Here is a 12,055-nt window from a genome sequence, read left to right as displayed (position 1 = left end):
ACTTTCACCGTTTCACGTGCTTATAATAAAACGGTCTATTGTCCACGCTCGGTTAACGACTAGTCGGTGCTAGTCAACTTTTTTATACAATATATATAACGCCTCATTGGAATAAATGCTATAACTCAGCATGTGTTGCAGTACCTTTATTTAAAAAAAAATCCTTACTGAAATTATAAACAATTGCACGGTTTTAAATTAATTGACAGAAATAAAATAAAAAAATAATTATTTACTTAAGATAGATAATCCTACAATACACATCACTTTAAAGGCTTTATGAGTTTATATTTATTATTAAAAGACAAAAAAATGTGTTGATCATAGCCCTTAGCATAAGGATTAAATTTAAAAATTCGAATTCTAACACATTTGAATTTCGAACTCGAATTTGAAGGCAATATATAAAATGATTTCAATTAGATATTTACCGGCAACTGAAAACAAATAAATACGTAGAAACACGTAAGGTCTCCTTGAAAATATAACTTTTATTATATATATTACATTATTAAAGCAATGTGCATTATTATCATTTAAAAAAGAAGAAGCAATGAATATGAAACCACTCTAAAACTTAAATTATCATACGTGTTAGTTATTGTTAAAATAAAAACAATCCGAATCATAACGAAATACCATTTGTAATAAGCGCTAGATACATAATTTTCTTTCCTAGAATTCGACATTATTTCTAAATATGTTTGCAATACCTAAATATTGAGACATTAATTTAATATGCGATGGCAAACTTCTCAAATAAAACGTCTCTTATAGCACTTAAATTTTAGCAAACAACACAAAATTACGTAACAAAAATATATTTATAAAATAAAGAAGGCTTATTTAATAATATTTATTACACAGAGAAACATTTTTTCTTTTTACTACTAGACTAATTGTATTTTATAAAATAAACATTTTTTTTTAAGAGTAGCGAAATTATTATTTGGAACACTTTCTGAACGCCGGGTGCGTTTCTGAACGTCAAACATGGCGTCCCATTGAACCCTCATGACATTGAATTTCATATCGAAATATCTTGATTGTACGAATTTTACGAATATATTTTATCGACTGCAAATCATTATTTTTTAACGAAATTATTAATATAAATATAAATATATAATTTATACTCAAGAATAATGTAGTATTCTACCAGTGGTATATTTTTTTAATTGGTTTGTTAGTACCGGCATTTACCACCAACATACAAATAAAAAAATTGAATCTCTATAATATAAGTATAGATACTTTGCTACAAAATAAATAAGCTGTCAAAATATTCTTAATACTTACGTCATTAACACTGTAATTCTGGATGGTTATATTACTAAGGTTTATACCAATTTTAGTATGGTTACTTTATAGGAGTTTGCTTAAATTAATAGCATACATATTTTATGCATCTGTTTGCAGAATTAATTGATATCCGTTTATTAGTATTGATTTTAAATGAGCGACTAAATGTAGATAGCGGCAAAACTGTTAGCTAGTGAATAAATAAACTTAACGTAAAGTAAGGTCACAAATTCTTTAGAAATATCTCACATAGGTCACACTTGAGTCATAAAGATGTAAATAAAACAATGAAGATAGACTTGTATCTATTTTAAATATAAGAAGCCAACGAAAGCTTAATTTACTTAGTCTAAGCAATAATAGCTCGATGATCTACTCATTGCTTTTGTTTACCGACGGGATATTCATAGGTTCGATTCTAACACATAAGATTACATCTTTCAGACGCCTTTTATGACGAAATGTTAGGGATAATATGAGGACATTAATTCTTTACAAAAATGTGGCCGTCCCATAACACCCGGTAGTAGAAAATTTTAAATTTAATTTAAATAAACATAACCAATGCGTAAATATTAACTAAAATATAAATATTACTTTCTTATTATAATTACAAATACAGCAATGAAGTGTACAGTCAAAAATAAAAAAGAAAATATTATTTACTCAAATAGGCTCATTAAAACACTTTTAATTCGTAATTTTTCAGTGTTGAATTCTACAAATGGTTCGGAAAGTAGATTTCACCGAGAATAACACATGCCAATAATTAGAATAAGAGTGTACGGCATCCTAGTTTAAGTAGCCAATAGATGTTTCACATCGTAAACACAACTAACCTAATGAAAATCGTAGCAGATATAAATAAGAGCGCGTTGCCGTATTAGGTCACTAAATTATTCAAAATACCATAATAGGCTAAATATCAAGATTATTAATTCCTTTAACTAACCTATAAACAATTTAAATACAAAACAGCTTGTTAGTATCTTAATACCAGTATCAGTGACTATCTAAACCTCACGTAGCATGGAGGGTACTCGCTATGGTGCGGAGGCCCTATGGCAATTCTATATTTAGCGTGACCGAACAATCACCTCACCTCAGCTACTTGATTTCCCATCGGCGTCCACACCTAACTATTAAACTTTATTCCGAGCCAGATTTACTCCCGACTTCGGTCGGAAAATTAGTTCATGTATTAAAATTTATAACTGAAACTGAATCCATATTGAAATACGCCAAAACACTTTAGCCTTTTTGAGTATATTATATATTCTGTAAATAATAATAACAATAAATTAAAGTGCACGTATATTACGATTATTACCAGAAAAAATTAATGCAAAACTTTTTGTTGGGTAAAATATCTCACAGTAAATAGAGATACTATTTACTGTGAGATACTTTTGAAAATAAAAAACAAAAATTAATGTTGTCTTAGAACAAAAATTAAATTGAAATGGTTCTTGCCTAAATATTAACCCAGTCTTCAACAATGCACCGGCCATATCTAGACTTGAACTTGTTCTCAAAGAACAATATTTTTCTTGATCCAAATAGTACAAGCATTTTTGAATCGTCATTTTAGGAGATAAAATTAAATGTTAAACTACCGGATCGGAATGTAGTTTCTAGTTTCAAACATTACCGTTGAGAATATTAAATGTGTTAAGTGCGTTACGTTATTTATTCGAGACCTTTAACCGGTATCTTTTACTTTGAGGTCTGTTAATAAACGTTACATAAAATCGAGGGACCAATCGAAGATACGTCAATAATTATGGCGCGTCGGAAACTTTCGAAAGCACTAGCAACGTGGATTGCTTAAGATTGTTTTGTATGAATTGGTTTATTTATGTTCTAGAAAGCGCTGAAGAATTATTGCCTTATGAGAAACGTGTACGTAATGTAATTTCGTTTTGAAATAGGAACCTCTTTTTTATTTTTTAACTAAGCAATAGGTCATATGTTAACGTCCTTTGTGTGATCTTCATTCTTAAATATCGTAGGAAGGCTGACGGCACGGCTGTAAGTCACCATGGCCTTAATCGTCGATACTGTTAATAGTGTGTGACTTAAATCAAAATATTTTTTATTCGAGTAGGCCTTTGTAAAAACTTATAAATCTTCAACATTACAATATTTTACGTTTACGTTTACGTTTGGTTAGGATTGTAGATTCTACCGCGACGAACCAGCAAGAAACTCAGTAATTACTTTTTTTTTCAAATTAATTAAACAGTCGACTTTATATAATTTAATTAACGTCTTGTATTTGTTGATTACCGTACAAAAACTATCATACAACAATAAATTTATTAGTTATGTTACTTATTCATTACAGAGACTAGATTTGTTCATCAAAATTATTTATTTTCAGATAGAATGTTTAAAAATGCAGTCTATATAATCTCATATGTTAAAAATTTTATTCAAGACTATGAAATATATCAAAACATTTATTAAAACACTGCGCACAAGTTATTCTGTATGTTAAATAACTAATAAATTAATTATAAAAGAGGTTTAACAGAGGTCTAATCACAAATCGAACACGATTTTGTCATTAGATGCGCGCGAAAACAATCCAAACTGTCGGCTTTAAATACACGAACCATTAATAATTCGTTGATAAATAATCTTGTTAGGTTTTAATAGCAGAATATATATAGATGTTGAACATAAAGGCGAGATGCCCTGTGACACGTGAATTATACTTTAATTTTACGCTTTCAAACTTGGTCAAGAAGCCTACGTGTGTGTCTGACACATCAACGGTATCAACCAACTACAACTGGATGGTAGCGAAACTCAAAATTTTAGCTAAACTAGGGTTTAGCGAAACAGTGGGACTTTTATAGCTGTTACTTCTCTTATATTACTACAAACGCATTAAAATTATTTTATATTGCTAAGACATCTTTCTAATAAACACAGTACTTCTAGGGCATTACGTAGATAAAAAAAAAAAACAAAAAAAATACTTAAATTATCTATATACCGTTTTGCTTTCTTATATATTTAAATTTGCGTTTGAATCTCAATGGAAAACGCCAGTAAATAATAATTCTCTTAATGCAAATGTTTCATTTTATAATATTACAAAATAAAATAATGTCAGTCGTGACAAGCGGTGAGAATGACCTACAAAAGCCACTAAGACCATGATGCTTTGAAACAAGAAAGTACAATACGAAACGCAGATAAGTACATTGAAAATTGATAACGAAACCGAGGCAAGATTACCGTGACCATACGTCCCGTATTGAGTGGGACTGTCCTGCATATAAACCTAAATTCAAGGCTGCAATTATTATAAAAAAAAACATCCTATAAAAACTATTATTTTTAAATTAAATTAGTTCTTTCGAAAAATATAGAAAGCTAGTTGAGAATTAATTATTAAATAAAATTATAATCACGCATTTTTAAGATATCAACATTTGTAGGCGTTCCGCTCTGATGAAAGAAATAAATTGTAAAGTTAGAAAAGACTAACTTAGTTTAAAATATATAAAGACTTCATGGAAGAGAATTCGAAAAAAAAAACTCAGTCATATTTTTTTTTAGTTCTATTTAGCTTCACCTGTTATGTTTTGTTCAAACCTTGCAACCGAATATTAAAACGGTTCCCATCTTACAAATACTCTTGTGACAATACAAATTAGTATGAACATATAACCTATTCAAATCGAAGTAGGAAAAAAGATAAACAAGCCTTAGATTTACGTATTTCATGCGATTTGGGACTGAGCTATATTGTGCACTACTAAGAGTTTATGATTAATATATCTTTATTTATAATACAACACTATACTACTTATATCCACTTTAATTTTACTTCCAAAATTCCGATAACAGTTTCGTCAACGTTCAAAACGCAATTTTTCGCAAATCCATAGTGAATATCATAGATTAATCAGAATTTCTTCTCTTATGGTTGGAATGGAGTATAGATATGTACTCAGAATGCCACATTTATAAATTTTCTAATCTTATAAGCTTTTAACGTACGACCTCACGATTTTATAAAATTTACATTAATTATAATATAAATACAAAAAGTCTTAAGCGGCGTACGTTTTTATTTATAGAAGCCTTCCTCATGTCATTTAAAGCATTACATTTCCGGTACTAAAAATAAACTGTAATACATTGGAATACGGTTCATATTCGTCTATCTCCGTCTTATTACTGATATTACACAGATAAAATAAAAAGATATGCAAGGGAGGACTGTCATGGGTGGTCGCTGTCATCTAGGATTTCTTGGATGCGTGTAATAAATAAACCATTGACAGTTGCAAAACAACTCCCTTTTTATAACGACCTACTGACAATTACTTGGCAATTTAATCTGACTTAGCTACCGAATAATGGTTACAAGTAGAAGCTGTCATTGCGTGGACGCCTTAATCGGTCTTATGGAAATATGGAATTTAACAACGATGTATACTAATATTATAAATGTAAAAGTACCTGATTATCTGTCTGTCTGTTTGTTGAAACTAATGAATCGAATTTGATGAAATTTGATATGAAGCAAGCTTGAACTCCACGGAAGGACTTGGCTACTTTTATATGGCTAACACTTGACGCGTGCGTGACCGCCGGCGCCCACTATTACTGTATAAAATAGATTATTTTTGGTATATTCAGTATTTATTACGATATTTTAATAGAACTACCCAAGCAAGAGAGGTATGTTATAATACACCAATGTAAGTGCACACACAGGAGCGTGCTTTGTATATCATCCTCATAGACGGATCAGCAATCTGGGTTCAGGTGCATGACCAGCGGCTTTACTTTTCTGAAAGCTCGAATTAACACTGCTAACTGCCAAATTGAGGACTGGAAATGCGAATTGTATAATCCGAGATTTAAACCTACTACAATCAGAATCTAAGCCCATACAGTCTAACCACTAGTCCCACGACACAGTTAATCGATATATGTATGCACACAATTTTCCAATTAAAGAATAATTAAAATATTACGTTTCTTTTAAAGATGCGGACGTGAATTTATGTAAATAAAAACACTTTATACTAAAATTAAAAGAAGGTTAATGTTATTTCACGGTCATTGATTAAATTCTTTAAGTGCGATCCTAAAGGTCGAAAAGGATTTCAATTCCACATATCCAATACAAAATTAAAATCTGTCAGTGCAAAAAGTATTTATATCTTTTTTTTTTTTTAATGAGCTATATTAGGCTATGGCAATATTGCAATCGTAATGAGTATCTGCAAAATAAAATGATGTAGGTAGGTACTTTTCTTTGCATACGAATACTGTATATATTATATATTTTTTCGTAATCCGCAAGCCACTTTCTTTCGCATGCCATTCCAGTCGCGATTCAACAAGCGAACAAATTGCGCTTGCAATTAATCTTCATTGAAATTGAAATGAGGAAACTTATTTCATGGTTAAACCTGATAAATGAATTACGTTAATATGTAAAAATTAGCTTTGTTCTTCAAGGAAATAATTAACTTTCTCTTGTAATAAATTACTAACGCGCTCATTTCGTTTGACATATAAATTTAAGTGCTCATAATATCTGTTAACATTGGCCAGCGGAAATTTTCGCGTGATTTAGGCAAAGTTGAAATATGATATAAAGACATGAGATTATTAAATAATGTATTATTAATAGAAAGGACCACAATTTTGTTTCAGGCGACTATTACAAACAAAAAAAATAATGAGTTTGTTTTTACACTTTTCATGACTTTAAACATTAAAGTAAGGATTCCCAATATTTCTGATATCGATAATAAAATTTCAAAATCCTACTACAAATTGTATCACAAATATTATCTTAATTTCGATAACGATTTCGTTGATGTCTTTTGTATTACGTTATTTACAATGCGTATTGTTTATTAATGTTATATTTCTAAATCGTGTATCTATCTATTTATAGATATATTTTTCTATTTTACTAAAGTACTCAAACTGATTTGTGTATTAGATGATCATATCTAAGGTATCTTAAATTCTAAAATAGTATAAAAATGTTTCGATTCATTTGAAACATCTCGCTTAAAGGATATTAAACAGTTACATTTATAGCTTTCTTGTTTACCTCGTCTCCTGATAACTATTAATCGTTTATCTATTTCTTTAATATTTTGTAATAAGTACGTAAGTAACAACCGCATACTTCAATTATCACTTTAATATTCTATGTAAGCACGTTTTAGTTCCAATACACGTGGCGAAGAAAACGGAATGACTTATCACTTTGGTGCTGACAATAGGCATATAATTATTGACCTGAAATCGTGTTATTATTCACCAATGGCTTGAAATAAGCATGCTCTTAACAAGCATGCTTATTTGCTACTAGTTTGTGTGTTAAGCTACGACATGCTCTATGTGTATGGACATATATATACCAATAAAATTACGGACCTCAAAGGCATACGAATTGTGCATACTCCTGAGATACACGTGCGTCGCACCATGTGCTAGTTAGCACATAACACTAGTTTGTAGCGATTTAGTATTACTCTTATTCTCAAATAAACATTTTTCGCAAACACATACTATATGTATACTAAGAAGCTAAGTTAAATACGAGTGCTGAAAAAGCCTTAGAACTTTACTGATTTTAGCAATTTAATAATGAGTATGCTAGTTTAAGGCCTACTCTAGTAACGTACCTTAAATGAAAAGCCGATGTGTGAATTATTTGCAGTAACACATATTATGTGTTTGCCTAGAAACTTGAAGTAAAACCTTCAACAGAATCGACAGATCTAGTGGAATTAATTTATTATTTAACTTAAGTAGTATAGTATTTTGAAAATATTTATCGTTTTTATTGACATTTTTGATACTTATTAATCAATATGCCAATGAATTACTTTTTGTTGTTTGGAAACAAGAAAACAGTTTGATACATTGATGATTGAATTCTTTGTAATTGAAAACAATCGTTATTGTATCCAATTAACACACTTGTTTATTAATAACAATTATTATTATATGAATACTTATTATTATTTATTAATTTTCGTCGCGTTTGCAATGCGTCCAATGTTAGGAACTTCAAATTATGGCTTATTTTCTTTTGTGGTCTCGTGATTATAATTGTTTTTAGAATCAGGTCACGCTTATTTTGAGAAAATTATCTACAAAATAATACGCGTAATTACATAATGCGTATTTGATTTATCATAGAATTCGAATACGTAGTAATTTTAAAAGTAGAAAAATGAGGACGTTTGAAAATTAATAGCGTGTTCAACATCAAAAACCATTATTTATGACTTTTAATGTATTTCATTTTAAAATATCTGTTGTATGTACAACTATAAAAAGTATTTAAATAATAAATTCTTCTTTTCATTAATCACATATTTATATAAATATAAATATTTTATATAAAAATAAATAGCAACATCAAATATATTTTAAACTGAGTCCGTTTTAATAATTTAATTACCCTAAAGTCTTTAAACAATGTTTAAATTAGACGAAATCTACACTAAAGCTTACCAAATTAATTTAATAATTTGAGATAGAAAGTCGAAACTAATTAGACGAAATTGCTAAAATAAACTAAATGTAGGAACATAGGTAGTAAGATTATCTTTAAAAAGTGATGTGATTTTGTTTATGAATATATTTATATCGCATTGAGATTTGACTGGTATTTTGATAAAAAACTTATCGTAAAAGTAAAATCTGAAACGGTCATAAAACTTCATTTATAATAGAAACCTGTTTATAGTAAGTAAATTAATATCGATAACAGTTAATTTGTCCATATTAAATATACGTTTTTTTTATGTTTTATTAGAAAGTTAAAAATTTATTCGTTTTACTTATAAATTCATGTAGGATGTCCGCAATGTCCTAGAACGCGCTTATCATTGTTTTTGTTTCATATTTAATTCGTAGAAATACATTTAAATTAACTGTACAGGTAGTTAACTAGGTTAACATTTTTAAGATATCGGAAACATCGAACAAAATGAACATTTTATTAAAAAGGGTAATCGTATAATTTTATAAATGCGTAATATATTTGTTATTTGGATTATTTTTCTTGTGCCGTGATGTTTACATATGGTTTATGGGCGAGACCTAGGCTAGGCTGATTATTGATAAAAAAAAAATCGAATGAATATAATTTAAGTTTACTCATGGTACTATGGAATAATTCCAATTTTCAAACAGTTTTAGACTATTGGGTGTATTTAATTAAAAATTTAAAATGAGAATATAATTAGTAAATATTTTAAACTATTTTTTAAGAAGACAATTTTATTTGTTAACTACACCATCTATTAATTGACGTTCGAACGCAGTTTGAGACTAGATATTTAATGTTCAGATGTGAAAGGCACATACAGACTATCTCTTAAATGTATACGCGAAGAATCTTACAATATGAGAGTGCATAATGTCCATATAATATCTCGAGAAAAATATGATAATAAAGTTGTTAAGCAATATTGACATATGTATATAACGATTACGGTACAGAATCTTTGAGATGGAAATAAAGTACCTCTAGCTTAACCGTTATTACATCATGGACAAGTTTCTCAGTACAAATTATATCATAATATTATCTACATAGCAAACATTCGAAAATAATTACCGTCTATAGGAACACGTTCTTAATACACATTATGTACTCTATCCAGAGGTCATACGAGCTGTTTTTACCAACGATATTGTTCACATACCCGCAAAAAACTCATCATTGTCAGTTTTTTCTTCCAACAGGTAATAGATATAGATTCCATTGAAATAACTTCCGTTGTATGCCATAAGGCATATTTCGGTTAAGAAAACGTTACATTTCAACTTACTAACGGTGCTCATTATTATTTTTTTCGGGTTACAGGTGCTTTTCGCAATTAAAAGTGATTACTTAATCTCAAACCGAATAAAGAACGGAATCCGTTTCGAAAACAACGCAACTCACCGATCGATCCGTTAAAAGCACGCAACAATCCTGGAAATCACAAATTATATCAAATAACACTTTTATTTATCTAAACTTTGAAGCACTTGTCCTTGATACCAAAAGCGAACTTTTCGAAAGCGAAAAGTTAGTTTTAAGAAGTTAATAGCTGTAGACACTTGTAAGTGAACACCAATTTAGTAATTCGTAATAAGGTGCAGTAACACGTCAATCTCTCGCGACAGTCGGCGGTTCACTGGAGGAAGAGAAGTGAGAGACACGTCACTAGCTGCGCCCGCGCCGAGCTCACCTTTACTTATTGTAGTATGATAGTATTAGTTTTGATAGTTTAAGAATTTAAAATGCTTAAAATACATAATTTTTCAACAATTTATTTACATTTTTGTAAGATTTGTTTAGTATAATTATTACTAATACTTTATTAAAATTAATAGGAAGGCATACGCTTGTAGTATATTAAGTTTTTTTTTTTATTTGTAAATATTTAACAGGTTGGATAATCATGATTAGTTATTATTAATAAAACTAGTGACTAAGTTGCGGTTAAGTAACCTAAGAATAACTTACGATATTGTGTAAATAAAGGCCTATGAAAAAAGGAACAAAGTTCCAAAGCAAACAAAACAACATAAGCAAAGTAAAACAAGAACAGAAGAATCTTGAAAATATCACGAAGCATCGGGCGTCGTATACCCGTCGACATCCCGTGGTACGGCCTCGATATTCGGTAAACGCACACAAACACAACACTCCAACTAAATATTCCACATTCATGAGTTCTACAAGAATTGTTTGCCAATGATAGATGATTGCAAAAAATAATCCACACCTTCACATTCTACCTTTGCTGCTGTCGTATAACACAATACCTCCGGCACTGCCTTACAATTATCAAACGTCTTCATCACGTAATTTCTTTTACCGGTACAATTATTGTTAAAAATAGCTTTATGTTTGATTGATTGATTTTCGGCTTCATTCGCTAAGTAGTTCTAAGTATTTAGTACACCTTACCTTCTACTTATAATAATGTACTAGAACTGGATATTTTACATATTGAATTGTAGACTGTAGTAGAGTTAAAACTTCCTTGGAGTTCAAGCTTGTTTCATACAAATATTATTTTATTAAATTCGGTTGTTTGGCCGTGAAAGAGCAACAGACAGATAAACAGACGCAATTACTTTTGCATTTATAATATTATTATAGATAAAGTCAACTTATCTACTGTGAATCAAACTAAAATATAGTGGAATTTTTCTTCAGGCCTTCAAGCAAGTCCCAGATTGTGTCGGATTTCTGATTAGGACGTCGTCGTCTTACAAAGATCACTTAAGATTAAAATAAATATTATAGGATTCTGATATTTTTTTTTAAGATTCAACTAAATATTATGGGATGTTTTTATATGAGAAATTTTTTTTATATTAGAATATTTTGGTCACGCGGGCTAGCTAAACATATCTCCAATAAAAGTGTTAACAGACAAAACATTCACTTCCTGGCATATTCACCACCAACATATATTCTACCGCTCAACAGCAGTACTCAGTATTGTTGAGTTCCGTTTTGAAGGGTGAATAGCATCTTATTTCCCAAGCTTGGTGGCGCATTGGCGATGTAAGGAATGGTTAATATTTCTTACAGCGCCATTGTCTATGGGTGTTGGTGACCACTTACTATGGGGGGTCCATTTTCTCGTCCGCCAACCTCTTCCTTAAAAAACGTGATATCTACTTCAAAATGTTATTTTATATCAATTAATAAATAAAATATCAAATGAATGTAATCGTA

The 12,055-nt window shown here is 29.7% G+C and overlaps 1 protein-coding gene across 2 annotated transcripts in view; it reads right to left on the bottom strand.

Annotated features, from left to right (window-relative positions):
* LOC125071973 (zinc finger CCCH domain-containing protein 13) overlaps window positions 1-10,486 on the bottom strand; it is an 80,306-nt gene extending 69,820 nt beyond the window's left edge. For both annotated transcript variants that reach the window (XM_047682424.1, XM_047682425.1), the window contains exon 1: window positions 10,262-10,486. The gene's annotated coding sequence lies outside the window, so the exon portion shown is untranslated. The remainder of the gene's footprint in view (window positions 1-10,261) is intronic.
* Window positions 10,487-12,055: the final 1,569 nt, after the last annotated feature.

The sequence above is a fragment of the Vanessa atalanta genome, chromosome 20, assembly GCF_905147765.1.
Source record: "Vanessa atalanta chromosome 20, ilVanAtal1.2, whole genome shotgun sequence".
NCBI lineage: Eukaryota > Metazoa > Arthropoda > Insecta > Lepidoptera > Nymphalidae > Vanessa > Vanessa atalanta.
The sequence above is the reverse complement of the archived record's forward strand: the minus strand, read 5'-3'. Positions and strand labels throughout refer to the sequence as shown.